The 15,715-nt window shown below is 28.4% G+C and overlaps 1 protein-coding gene across 1 annotated transcript in view; it reads right to left on the bottom strand.

Annotated features, from left to right (window-relative positions):
* LOC136983762 (regulator of G-protein signaling 7-like) overlaps positions 1-15,715 on the bottom strand; it is a 70,221-nt gene that overhangs the window by 25,807 nt on the left and 28,699 nt on the right. The window lies entirely within an intron of this gene.

Raw genomic sequence — 15,715 nt, 5'->3', positions numbered from 1 at the left:
TTCGCTTCTTCAACGGACTTGTACTGTAGAGTTTTTTTTTCATTGTTGTATTGTTTTATTGAATAATGCATTTTGAGCTTTACTTTTTGTTCTTACGGAATCGTAAAGATGATTTATTGGCATAAGTTACATCAGAAAATTGGAAAAACTCTACTGGTAAGAGATATTTGCAAATGAACATACCGTAATAGCAACTGTAAAACTCATCGAGACACCTATTTAGCATATTGATTTCGATTCGTTCCTATCCAGAATAGAAGTAAAAGTAATTTAATCGAGTAGAAATAAAAGTCATTCCTGATAAGTAAGAACTTATTCAATTTTCATCTTGTAACAAATGGCAACTTAGAAATGAAATATCGATATAATATACGAAGCACAACCATTGATTTTAAATGTATAATTTAGCACCTTTTAAGTTACATTATTCAGTATAATTCAAACTATTTGAAATAATAATAATAACGTTTCTCCCGCTTTAAATAAAACGATGCAAAATTAGAAGAGAAACTCGAATGAATGCTACTTTAGTAGTTTAAGTAGCATTAAACTACACATTCATCAAGTAACAGATTATTATCGAATCAAATCACGTAATAACGATTTAATATTTATTTGTATATGCTTTGCTTTCCCGTAGCAAACTTTCTTAAAACGAAAGATTTCTAGAAGCAAATTAACGGCAAAGGGAATAATATATTTATCCAAAATCTGAAGGGAATTAGATACCAGTCGTGACATCTGATGGTTTCCGTCTGTTAGCAAATTTCCATCAAAATCCAATTTTATAAAGGAAATACACTCGAAAGGATTTCACATAAATCTTTTCGATGCGGTACATCATCCTTTCTGCATTATTAATTATTTTATTTTCTCTACTTTAAGTACAAGACCAAAGTAAACAGAGAAAAATGGCACATTTAATTATGCGAAAGTAAAATCTATAAGTGTAAAGAAAGAAAAGAAAAAAACAAAAAAAATACATTCATTTTTAAATTTACTTTTTAAGTGAACTCGATAAATACACTTAAAAAGGCGTGTAATTTTTTTTTAATACTACGAGGCGTGTAACTTTTTTTTTAAATATTAATCAAGTCCACTCGGTTTAATAACAAGCTTCTGTCGATTTCTTACAGCTTAAATTACCAATTAACTGCCTCGAATGAAATGATTTTTAATAAGTTTCTTTGGGTGTATATATATATATATATATATATATATATATAATTAAGAATCGGTTTATCCATCTTACGCTCAGATTATTACGTACGGGAAGGATTGACGTGACGTTGAATCGTGCTCTTCGGAAGCTCGAGTCTGTCACGAAAAGTGACCGTCGTCGATTGAATCTGTCAGGGGAATTGCCGAACTGAGAGGTAACACAGAAAACAGCAATCTTGTTATCCAATCCTGATAATATATCACGCGTAACATATCTAAATCTCATTTAAAAAAAAAAAAAAAAAAAAAAAAAGATATTATATACAAAAATCTATCGAAGCGCTTATCGCTCTCCCAGTCGATTATTAATTTTAAATTTTGAGCAAACTTTATAAATCCCGAATTATTTACGAACAAAATAAAGTGTTTAAAATGTACCTAAGGCCAATAAATTTAATCCATAAACGAGATAATCGAAAAAAACACGATATAATCTTATAATGTTTAAGCGCCAAAATAAGATTATTGAACAGATTTACAATCGATTCTTATAGAAAATATAAAAATTCTATTATACTTTGATACGTTTTAACCGTTTTTTAAAAAATTTTATTTGTAATAATAAATAAATTGTATTTGTAATGCCTCGTAGATGACGTCACATCTGTGTACAAAAGTGTATACGAGATTACTTTTAAAATGTCTTACGTAAATTATATTTATTATTAAAAACTTTAAAGATAATTTTAAAAAGTTTAATCTGTCTTTTAAATATTATTAAATTAGAAAAGAAAACTAATCTGCTTCTAAGACTATTCGTTTATTCGTTTAAATATTTTATTCAGTAAGCTAAAATCTATTTTTAAGTATAAATTTAGTATCTCTGTTGGAAGTTTAAAAATTGAAAGAAAAAATAGAATAATAATTACATTCGAAATGTGTTATTTTATCATAAATTATGTTTGGTTTTTGCGAACTTTTACGGCGTTAAATGTGTTAGTTTATATTTAATTTAAATAATTAAACTGACTTTATAGAATTATTATTATTTTACACGCAGATATTATCGTACAGAAACAGAAGAACAATTTAGTTTAAGCTTCAAGTTTACGGAGCGTCAAAAAATTTCTCACTCCATTGTATTTCTTAGTAAAAAAAAAACGTCGGTTAATGTTACCTTTAGTGCCAAAATGGCGGCTCCTCTCTGATTCCAGCAAACAGAAGAAAGGAAACAGTGGGGACGCACGTTCTAACCTATTCTAATAATTAGGTTGGTAATAATTATGGTAATTTATTAGAATAGGTTAGGTTAGGTTAGGTTAGAACGTGCGTCCCCACTGTTTCCCTTCTGATTGCTGGAATCAGAGACGAGCCGCCATTTTGGCACCAAAGGTAACATTAACCGAAACGTCTTTTATTATTATTATTTTAAAAACGTAATAAAATTTTTTGACGTTTTTTAAATATATATTAGAGTTTCAAAAATGTAACTGGTTCCTCTGAACGATCCTTGTATAATCTCTAGTATACTTTTAAATTACCTTTATTTTTTTATATATATATAATCAATTACTTACAATATTTAATGTTTTAATCATTTTTATTCTTTAATTTCTTGGATATTTCGTTCTAATTTAAAAAAAAAAGATCACAATTAGCACTCGAAGTTTGAATCGCTAATTATGGATTTTCTTTTTAAGTAAAATTAAATATTTAAAAAACTAATATAAATTAGACAAAAAATTAATTATGTATTTTTTTAAAATTAATGCACAATTTATTTTAATTTTATCAATCGTTTTCTTTTAGTTTTATTTTTTATAATTTATAACAAGAGAATTTTTGTAGGTTTATCCATTAAAAATCAAGTAAGAAGTTAGGTAATATCTGACATTTTTAAAGCCGAAAATCAATTAAACATTTTCTTCTATTCTCTGATATGTATATACTGCTTTAGGTATATATTACATAGAATATATATATATGATAAATAGATTTATTTTCAAGTTTACATCAAGTTTGATCGATTGTTCTGTAATAATATACAGAGAAGCCTACTTATGAAACAAAAATCGATCTTTTGCTTAAACATTCAAAAATTGCTTCGGCTTAAAATATAAAAGAAAAATTGATTTATTACTTCAAACAAATGGATTTTTTTTTCTTTTAAAAATTTAAACTGTTTCCTTTCACTAAATTTTTATCCATAACTGAAAGAGAAATATATATATATATATATATCGCTTTTATTAATGTCAAGGGATGATATATTGAGGGTGGATTTTTATTATGGTTCAAATGACCAGGCGATTAGTTGAAAATTCGTTCTTTTATATTCAAATATTTAACAGCGAACTACATAAAACAATCACCGAAGCGTATATACCTACACCAAAAATAATGCCGTGTAATTGGATCATAAATTCCGTCAAAGTAGTGACTTCGCCTTTAAATTCGCAATTTAAGCTTAAAAATAAGAAGTTCGGATAATTTATAAGTTAAAATAAAGCTGTTTGCCTCCGTAAACATTCCATATCAAAGTATTGCACTCGTTTTAAAGGACTTATTTCCTTCTGTTCAAGAAGATGTACTAAGAATGCAAGAATTAAACGTTTAAGTTAATGCAGTGTCGTTTCTCTCTCTCTCTCTCTCTCTCCTTCTCTTCTCTAATTGTGTAGAATAAGGAAACTAATTAACATTAACTACTACAAAACAGATTAGCACAAGGATTTGTATTGCTGTCTATAATTAAATTTCATATTTCTCAACGTTTCATGCAATGATTCATATTACGTACAGATTTATAAACTCAGAACAGAGAAATAAAATTTTTAATTCGTATTCTTCGTACAATAGACCCCCCTATAACACGGAACTTATCTACCGTGTTATGGGGGAGTCTACTGTATTTAAAACTATTATACATTATTAAATTTTAGTCGAACTGCGGAAAATTGTTTTTTTTTTTTTTATATCTTGGTCTGCATATTTATTATGTACCCACGAAGAGCATTTCTTTTTATTTAAGCCACGTTTCTCCAGGTTTATAACGATTGTACAGTACTTCGTCTAGCGACTGTCTTCTCGACTTCCTCTTGTATTTCCTATTATAAAGTATAAATTATTAAATCACCTAAAACTCAGTATTACTACAAAAAATATAGCCTGAAACAGGAACAGTCGGGCAGCTGATATCTCATTATTATTATGCATTGAGAGTAAAACAAGTAAAAATATAACATAGCCTGTAGAGTGGAGGATAGTTTATCACTATTTATAACGATTACTTGTATTTGAAATCATTACGTTTCAATTATTTAGGAATTAAATCTACGATGAGAAAAGCTTGCAAAACATACATAGCCTACACGTACTGTATTATATAGCAGAGAAGAATCTTTTTCCTTCAACAAAACACTCTTCTTGATGTCGAAACTTTGTAATGATGGCTGCTGCTACCTCCCGAGCAGCATAAAGCGATAAATTCAATCGTATTTTGTAGTGTTTTTCAAATATAATCAGTTTACTGTTTACCCTAGTGTATCATTTTAGATCAGGTTTCCCTCTTTACTCACTCTATTTTATATACATAATTGTCTTTATATTAAGTTATTTGAAAACTGTCTATTGTCTATAAACTTATCGGTTAAATTTACCTATGGTATAGAAAATGGCGGCTCGTCTCTAATTTCAGCAAACAGAAGAAGGGAAACAGAGGGGACGCACGTTCTAACCTAACCTAACCTAACCTATTCTAATAATTTGATTGGTGATAATTATGGTAATTTATTAGAATAGGTTTGGTTAGGTTAGGTTAGAACGTGCGTCCCCTCTGTTTTCCTTCTTCTGTTTGCTGGAATTAGAGACGAGCCGCCATTTTCTATACCATAGGTAAATCTAACCAACTTATCTTAAGTTCAACTTCTAGCTTTTAATATCTTTCTATAAATCTGCATATTTCATAACGGAAAGTTATAGAAATAAATCGGAAAAAAATTCATATTATTAATTTCTTTCGGCGGTTGTATGACATTCAATTCATATTTTTATAGTTATTTTGGTTTAGACTTTCATAAGTTTTTCCCCTCTTAAAGAAAATAATTCAGAAAAATTTAACCAAGCCACTAAAAAAAAAAAAGTGTTTTTTATAAAATGTTTTCGAAAATTTAATTTAAAAATTTCGATTTCTATAAATGTTTCTTACAAGAAGTGTACTTTTATATGTATAATTTTATAAATGTAAGTTTTCAGTTTTTATTTTATTAAGTTCGTAATGTTTACAATTCCTTAAGAAAACGATACTTTTAAAACTACAGAGAAAACTTATTATATTATTTATTATCTAGTTTTTTAAATATTTATTTTGATAAAAAAGTAATAATTCGATGGCTTCTGAACAAATTCCGAAAAGCTAAAACAGCGAAGAAGTATTGTTAGAAAAACGAATGTATTAACTAAATGCCTATATTAATAAAATATCAGAAGAGATTTAATAAATGGTCATTAAAAGTAATTCGGGTTAAGAAGAGATTTTGAAAGTAGCTATCGAGTTATCTTTTATGCTCAATCATTAGACTTTTTCTCGGATGAAGAATGTAGTAGATAAGAGCTTTTTATTGAATCGCGTATTCTCGCTTCGTCGAATAATGAAAGATTAATGACGTCCATTCTAAGACCAAAAAAGGAAATTAATGTTATGTACTACCATTTTGCTTGTCTTTCATTTTGAAAGGAGAATTTGTAAAACTTTTCTCGTCTAAATAAATTTATTTTTCGCATCGAATTTCGTAAGATTCTACTTTTTCTTCCTTATTTATTTCTTCCCCCGTAATTCTATAATCTCATTCGTGTAGACCTTTTTTTTTATTGTATTCGATAACTCAGTAATTGAATAAAAGTAGTTAAATATTTATTTTAATTGCGTTAAAATTCATCACAAAAATAAATTATTGTAGTTATTTACTGTACAATTAAATTCTTCGATACTATTTATTTATTTAATTGTACAAAAAGTATAAAAATAAAATAGGTAAAGTTAGAAAAACAGATCGATATGTTGAGGATGTTAGTCTTGAATTTTTCACAAAAATTTGAAGAAATTTGAATTATATCCTTGGGAGAAAGATTAAGACTGGCAAAAAGAATAAGAAGAAAGGGAAAATGAAGCTCCGAGTCGATTTATTCTGTACCTTTTCACCAAAAAACGATACAATAATTATTAAGTTAAATACTTAAACATTATCAAATTCAGTACGAATCGTGTTTGTGGTAGAAAAACTCTACGAATAACTTTTTCCACGCATTTTTAAAATAAACCGACTCGTGTATCAAAGAGCTGGCATATTAAAAATGAAAACAAAATATTTGCATTTTTATTACAAAATAAATAATTTATGAAAACAACCTTACGTAATACAATCGGAAGATATTTAAAATTCATTTTAAACTTCTATTTTTTAAGATAAGGATATTTTTAAATGATTTTTTTTTCTTTTTTTGTCTACAGAAATTCTTAAAAGATATTTAAGATGCTTAAGAGGAAGCTCGAAAGCTTATAAGAATCTTAGTTACTGTCGAACTGCAAGAGTTACAAATTTTCATGGCTTTCGAAACAGCTCTCCAAAGTCCATGTTTTAAACACAAAGAGATCTTATGAATCGATTTTATTTCAATGAAACTTCAAAATCTCTCTGAAGAGTCATATTTACAGTAACAAATAATCTCCAGAAAAGCTCTTCTCTGGTGGTGTAATAAAGTTCGTTTCAAAGATATTTTCCAGCAGAGATCCTTTTTCTTTTCTTTTTTACCCCCGCAGAACAAGGTATCGAATTTCAAATCCTTAACTGAATTCTCAAAACTAAGACATCTTATTCATTAAATTATCTCTAGAACTCGGTCCTCGGTGTTAAAATTAATAAATACGTCTAGGATTAATGGTCTTTTGACATCGAAATTAAAATAATGTTTTCATTTCGAATCAAAAATTCGAATTTTATATTTTGTTAAGAATTGTTTTCAGAAATCATTGTTTTAAGATTAAATATATTTAAATGCTCGATTAAAATACGTACTTCGTGCGAAGATTGGTATATAGATGTTTAATAAACTGATTTTAATTAATAATTTACAGGCCTTATCGCAAGGAAGGCCAGAAGAATCATTTGGCCAGGGCCTCCTCACATTTACGGAGGCCTCAAAAACATTTGTTTTACAAATTATTCACCGCTTTTAACTCTTTAAGTATACTGCGGAGCCTCAAAAAGGAAAGTATTTGGAAATTCTGTCCATATTTGACTCTGTACATCTATTAAAATAATATTGTGGGAATCGTATTTAAATGTAATTAATTGGGATCGTGTGCCAATAAATAAATAAATAAAAGGCTAAACTTCCTCATTAAAAACCGAAAAAATAATATACTCTAAAGTCTTTCCTAGAATAAAAATGGAGACGATGTTCATCAGTCTACATACGTAGAGAAAAATAATTCCGCATTCATTGGCCAAGTGGAAATTAATAGACTAAATGTAGAACATAGATAATTACATGTTTAAACTATTATAATCTGTTTGAATTCTTTCCTAAATGAATCTATATTGTTCTATTAAGGATTTCAATATATGACGCCATTAATATATATGTATTACTATTCCTAACTATCGACAGCTGTTATCAATAAGTTTGACATTATTTGGCACTTAAAATATCAAAATTAATTAAAATCAGTCCATATTATAACATTATTTGTAATAAAATGTTAAAGACATTCATAGAAATTTAATAATTATTTTTAATATTATAATAATAATATTTAATAATAATTATTATTATTAAATATTATATATGTAAGATATCGCATCGAAATATGATTAAATTAACTCTTTGTGTTAGAATATAGGTGATGTTAATAAGTAAAGATTTAAGTTCTACTTAACTATGGTGCTCGTACTTCCCAACAATACATAAGGAAACAAATATCTTCACTTGTATTCATTATTTATTTTACAATATATCGTTTATATCGTTCTCATTTTTGTCAGTTCTTCTGCAGTCAACTGCTAATCTTTATTCTTTAAACGAATTAAATCTCTTAAAGTATGCGATTATCAAATTTGGAGATGCTTGGATGCAATAAGACATAAACGAAGTCGACACACAGCGCAAAATGACAAGACATAATATAAAGCATTTAAACGACGAAGCTTTAATATTAATCAGTGGCTCGAATGATTAAATATTAAATGCCGCTTAAGATTATTACTGAAGATAAAACTGTATTATAACGTATATTTTTTAATCTTTTCTAGTTATTATTATACTATATATATATATTTTTTTTCTTTAGCTTACAGAAATATTAGTGATTTGATTTATATTTCTATAAGCAAAAATAAAATTTTGATGCCTAATTTAAGTAATAAAACGTTTCAGAATCTGCACTTCTATGTATAATTTCAGTTATATTGACTTTTATCTGTCAATTTATTAAACGAAATAAGTTACGAATTCACTAGAATCAATCATATCAGGTTACAAAGGGAAGTGATCCAGAATCGAATCTGGTACCTAATCGCAGATTTTCATGAATAGATTTAAAATATTAAGCATTTTCTAGCTTTCGACAGGCTCAAATACTCTTTTCCTCTATTGTAAATTTTTCTGTCGCTGTAGGGTCTAGATTAAAGTTTAATTTTCTCTATTTCCGAGGTTCTATTTGATTTGTCTAGAAATTTTTCTTTGCTAAATAATGCAAACGTAAAACTCTGATTCTCGGTGATGTTTATGAAGAAAAAATCGCAATTAAAATGTATAAAAATCATATATTTTAATGCAAATTAAAGTTTTAATGCGTGTTTAAATGACGCTATAGCTAATATTTTTCGATCGAATCAAAGCATAGTAGCTATATCAAATATTTATCTTCTTCATTTTTTAATACAACGTTCTGTTAATGTTACCCAGGGTTCCAAAATGGCGGCTCGTCTCTGATTCCAGCAAATGGAAGAAAGGAAACAGTGGGGTCACACGTTCTAATCTAACCTAATCTATTCTAATAATTTTGTTGGTAATAATTAGGGTCATTTATTAGAATAGGTTAGGTTAAGTTAGAACGTGAGTCCCCACTGTTTCCTTTCTTCTATTTGCTGGAATCAGAGACGAGCCGCCATTTTGGAACCATAGGTACATTAACCCAGCGTTCTTTATGGATGTATTTGCTAGAAAAGTTAGGCTAAGTTTGTTAAAAAAAAAAAAATCGTTCAAATGAAGAATTTTGAAAATTTAATTGATTATTATGAGATATTTAGGATGTTAAAAAGGCAAGCATTTTCTATAATAGACAATACACTTCATAACTAGTGAAAAAACTTTGTAGTAAAGAGCCATTTCTGAAATATATAATCCGACAAAAGACTGGGAATTTTCGAGAGAGTTTGTGACTCTGTAAGAAGATGCCAAGCATGCATGGAAATGAAAGGAAGACACGTAGAGCACCTACCGTAAATATCGAAGTAAAGATTTGGCAAGATTATCTTATCTTTTCATGTCGCTAGCCACACGTAGAAGCCAATAAGTCAGCCATGACACCAACATATAAAATTGTCAATACCTCATAAACAGATAAGTTTTACTAAGGATTTTTTACTCGGTACGATGTGTATATCTACCATATAAATGACGAATGTTATTTTTTTTAACACCCTGTATAAAATATTAAACTTTGAATTCAAAATTCAGAATTATTAACCTTAGTTTTATATAACCTAAATGTTTTACCAATCATTTTTTCCCCTTGTTATTTAAAGATTATTTAAAGAAAAATATGTTTTTAATAACTTCAGAAGGATATTTCCATTTAGAAAATGAAAAATACTTTACTACAGATTTGGTATTCCAAAGTTAGGTAACATTAAAAGCTCAAATAACGCAGAAAATAGATATAAACATACAGTTAATGTGAAATTTGAGCATCTACTGGCATACAGAGTTATAAGAATAAAAATGGATGTTTGAATCTCGATATAGTCAGATTTCGTTGTTTTTTTTTATCAACATTTGGATGCGCTTCTGAACATATAAATATATTCATAAATAATTCAGTAGCGTGTTTAGAGTCTCCTAAAATAAATACTTTTAATAATTAATACACGGTAATCGTAATTAAAGTATTATTCAGCGCTACAAACTCGATTAAATTTTGTATGCCAACGTTCCGGGAAATGCGGAAGTGATTTCCACGGGGAAAATGTACTTTCGAGACTCACTACTGAAGGATTTGTGGCGCTGCAGGAGATAATGATATTTCACATACCGTAGATAGTTTTTTATTCAGAAACTGACTATAGCACGTGCGCATTACACAATTGCTACGTGTATTTTTCGCTCGCAGCGCCAAAAGTTCCGCAGTGATGAGTTTGAAATTAAATTTTTCTTCCTTGAAAATCAATTCCATACGCCAGCATACAAAATTTGGTTGAGTTTGATCTATTAAATGTTTTAAAAATTATTTCACGTATATTACAAGTAACGCAATAAGAAAAATTCAGAATTTTAATTTAGAAAAACTCTGAAATATTTGTTGCCACTGGCAGTTTTGCTTTAATCTATAAGTATAAATTTTATTTTCACAAATTTTCAATTTGAGGGTTTTGAAACAAATAAAATTCCAGAGAATTCCTTTATTGCAATATATCTTTATCTCTGACCAGCTTCGAAATCTTTTACCATTTTCAAAAATTTATCTGCCAGAATAAAAAAACATATTGAAAACAATAAGACAGAGCTGTTGAATTGAAGTAAAAGAATATTTTAATTCTGAAATCATTGATTCTATTCTATGGTTAACTTGGAGGAGCCAATTAACGACTTCTAACAGACTCATAAGATTAATATTTTTAATCAACGATAATTTATTTTAACAACAAATACCTGTATAAAAGTTTGAATATACAATATACAATTTTAACGAAATAAATAAGTAATCTTTTAGAATATAAAATATAATGGAAACAATGTCAAAAAATAAATTTACTGAAAAGAATTTAGAGTTGAGGGGAAAAGAAAAACTGCAGCGAAGAAAGAAATTCTTTTATTTTTTAAATCTTCGCTCTGTGGGCAATAAGAAAACCCTGTTTTAGCAAGCCCCGTATGGGTCGACCATGCCCACAATGAACTACCCCCAAAACATTTAAGCCTATCGCTACGGGAACCCGTCCGGATTCGATCACGGATCCCCCGAGCGGTAGGTTGCCATCTAAACCGCTCGGCCATCCGGCAGTCGGAAAGAAATGTCGTATGTAAAAACAACAATCCAAAATAAATACTCGCATAAAATGAAAAGGTAAAACTTTATTTTTTATGTACATCTGATTATAATCATTTGTAAATTGACAATCGCATGACCGAAAGGCAAAATCTGGGAGATTTGAGTTTGCTTCCAGGAAGCTTAACTTTTCGTGTGGCCAGTTTGACCCGGATATGTAGAATCTAACTCTCATCCCATCGTCCCCATTACCCGGGTTGAGGATGGCCCATTCCGCGAGGATACGGAAAAAGCCGTCTTTGTGGCCACAGGACGAAAAGTGTTTAAAAAGAACGGTTTAAAATTGGCAATTTATACCAGAGAAGAGATAAAAATACATTAAAATAATTATTTTAAATATTGAATCGTTTGAATTGCTATAACAAATAAACTACGAGAATACATTACAGTAAAACCTTGTTAATCATAGTTTAAGAGAGAAAAATTCCGACTTCGATTTAACGATTTCAATATCCGATTTTCTCAAATTCTTCTGTGGTTATAAATTTTCCATTATCAAGAATCTGTTCACAGAATGATTACAAAATTGTATACAGTTTCTGTCGCATTTTAGTGGAACAGAAGAGGTGTGAATCCCTTGTGTTCCACTCAGAAAGCTGGTAATATACTATATCAGTAAAAGGATACGAATGTGAGATTTTAATGGCGTAATGTTTATGTTTAGCAAGAAGCCGTAATGTATGTTTATGTTACTCGTCTGTTTTCACACGGAACATAAAAGAAAATGGATCTATCAAAGGCTGGAGAGTATACGGGAAAATTGGTTCGAGTTAAAAGTACCGACAATTTCGACTTAATGAAATCATATTATATGGAAAACCCTATACACTGTGCCTGCGACCTGTAGACAGTTTCGAGTTAATGAAGTTCGAATCAGCCAGGTTTTGCTGTAAATAGAAATCCTACACACACATTTTGGAAATGAGATTTTGAGAACGAAATAAAAAAAACTCTTTTAATTAATACGGTATTTTAATTAAATTCCTGAACTAATTTTGAAAAGTTACAAAGCAAATAACTTATCCAGTAGTTTTGATAAGAAATAATTTATTAGATAAGCTACCATTAGCATGAGAGTGTAGGAAACTATATAACTAAATAAAAAATAAATAAAACTTGAATTTTTAAAAATAATTATTAATTTTAATTTGTTTTTTAGAAGGAAGCAATCTTAAAAATTATTCATTAAGATCATTATTATTAAATTATTGTTAATAAATTAAAATATAAGAACATACTGTACACGATTAATGTACAGTATATTTATTTGGCCCCCACCCACACGCTAATTCCTGGATACACCCGCGCAAACTGTCTTTTCGTACTATAATTAAGTATTAAAACGAGACAGATGAAATAATTAAATAATTGTATTTTTAATTGTTATTACGTTTGTCAGCTTAATACATGGAAAAATTGAATTAAATGCTATTATTTAGATTTCAAACAGACGTTTAATAACCACCAGATTATAAAACCAATTAGTAAAAATTCTAATTTGGTAAATCGATCAAATAAAATGTAACCAATTTTTAATTAATTCAATTGCATAATTGGTTAGAGTTACGTAAGTTACAATATTGATTATAATTGAAATTTTTAATCAATACTCGTGGATAATTGAAAATGATCACTGCTTTTGAAATAATTATTGGTTTATTATCGATTCGTATGAAATTCTAACCAATAATGGACCAATAATTATTCAAAAGCAGTGTCAGTGTCGTAACCGGAGAGCATGGGTTCCACGTTAGCATAACGTAATAACTCTACTGTTAACCCATTTTACAAATTATATGCTACATATGATATATATATTTTTTCATTTATAACGATATAAAGTGAGAATATGATACTTTATAGTGTAGTTTATATTTTTTCACGCCGAAATCTAGGAAAATAAACTCGAGCTCTTGTTCCGGAGAGTCGTGTTAGGAGATAACCAAAGTCACAGTAAGTGACATCGAAAAAGAAATAAAATATAATTATTTCACATTGTAATTTAGGAAATTCGCATACACTGAACATTATTTCATATTTTGCTTGGGGTAAACAAATTTCTGAACCTTCAATAACCAAAGATATTAATAAGAAAGTGTTGTAGTGGATCCTATAGTACTTGAACTTCAAAAGAATTTTTTACGAGAAAAATTTTATTTATGTAATAAAAAATTATTTGAAAAAAAAATCTTTTTTTAGACATATTTTTATTAAAATAGCTACATCGATTGGCGTATTCTAATTATGTCAAATAACGTAAATATGTCTTCCGCTATCGTTCCAGAGAAATAAAACAATGAATAACTCTTTATATACACATTTGTAGTTAAAGAAATAATAATTACTATACATAGAAACATATGAATAAAATACATTTCTAATTGTTTATACTTTTTAAAATTTTAATTGAATTTTAAAAATCAATTAAAAGAATTAAAATTATTCTAATTTTTAATAGGAAATTAATATTAATATATTCAAATCATTTATCAAGTAAACAATTAAAATTATGCGAAATAAATATAAATGATATAATCATGTATTATAAAAATCTAATTAATTAATTACATTTTTTTAATAGGGGCTAACAATCATTGGATACATGCGATTGATACAGGAGTTGTATTATAAATGGTCCCAATTAATTTCAACTTGTACAGTCTCGTTATATGCAATGTTTAATATTAGAAAAATTATTATTTTACCCATCATTTTTTTTAATTTCATAAATGAATTCGAATACCCACAAATACTGAACTTTGTTACCTTTATTGCACTGTACTCTAAATACGTAAATCATATAAATTTTACCGAAATTGTTTATCAATAAATGTTATTCTGCTGCTACAGAAAATCGTTTTAAATTTAAATTATTTGTAATACTTTTCGTGATATATTACATGAAGGCAATAAATAGTGGTGAAGGAATTTTATTGCAGTCACATGTTATACGTTTGCTTGTTATATTGAAAGTGTTCGAATCCCTGTTCGATAAATATTTCAGTTTCTGAAACTTTAAAATCTATTCACCTTAATTCAAAAAGCAGGACTATAGTTGTTTCTATCATTGTGTCTTCGACACAATGGTAGAAACAACTATAGTCCTGCTTTTTGAATATATGGAATATACAAAATATTTTTGGGCCACTTGCCAATCGAAAAGTTTGGGCACCACTGATCTAGAGAACGCCATATTGGAGACATATCACAGTGAACTTCAAAATTATAAATGGTGTATTATGAAAATATATACCGGTACAAGTGTCAGTGTACATGTAAATAATAAATTATCTATACATATATTATTTTATCTGTATCTATACTTGGTTATATAGTATCACAAAGTTCCATTACTCCTATATGAAATTGGTAAATAAATATCATTTAGCACTCCTGCGACATAAATTTTATTTATTGCAATACAAACAAAGAAACAACAGATTTAATAATTCAATATACCAGTATGTTTTCCATCATTTTCGTAATAAAGAATGCTACCGGCTTCGTTCATCTTTTGTATTATTTGTGAAGAGTGTGGTAAACGAAAACGAATCTTGCAACTTCGAAAGCCATTAGTGATACTATAATATTTAATACCAGGTGAATACGTATGATATGCTTGATAATAGCTAATTACTGTATACATAAGGGATTTTGTGACTATACGTTATATCTAAATTGAGATAGGCCAGCATGGTCATTTGGCTCAGGTATCGCATTGACGTGGGTTTCAAAAGACTACAAATTATTCATTCCATTATATTTCTTGTGTATTAAAAAAGGAACCTTTTAATTTTTTTTTCAAGTTTCATTATCTAAAATATAACGCAATTTTTTTAACGTTTTATTATTTATATATATACAGGATGTTTCGCGAGTAAGTGGCAATATTTTTACAGCATGTTGTAAAGGTTCAGGGAATCCAAAATGTTTTATAAACACAACCCTTCAAACGCATTGCTTCAGCTCTAGAAGTGTTTAAAGTTCAAACTAGCTACCTCTTAAGAAGCTGCAGAATAGCATCTTAAGGTTCGCTTACATTTGTTGGCACTTTAGTACAACACAGAAGCCGAAGAACAATGATATTGGGGTTTTTATGCAGCGTTTAGCAGTGCTGCAAAGCAGATTTTAAGTGGTAGCTAGTCTAAACTTTAATTCATTTTAACGTTAAAAAAAAAATGCGTTTAAAGGGTCATTTTTGAATCCCCTAGAACATTCTGGCGAAATCCTCGC

This window comes from Centruroides vittatus, unplaced genomic scaffold, assembly GCF_030686945.1.
Source record: "Centruroides vittatus isolate TY-2023 unplaced genomic scaffold, ASM3068694v2 contig_885, whole genome shotgun sequence".
Lineage (NCBI taxonomy): Eukaryota > Metazoa > Arthropoda > Arachnida > Scorpiones > Buthidae > Centruroides > Centruroides vittatus.
This window is presented reverse-complemented; position numbering and strand designations above follow the sequence as displayed.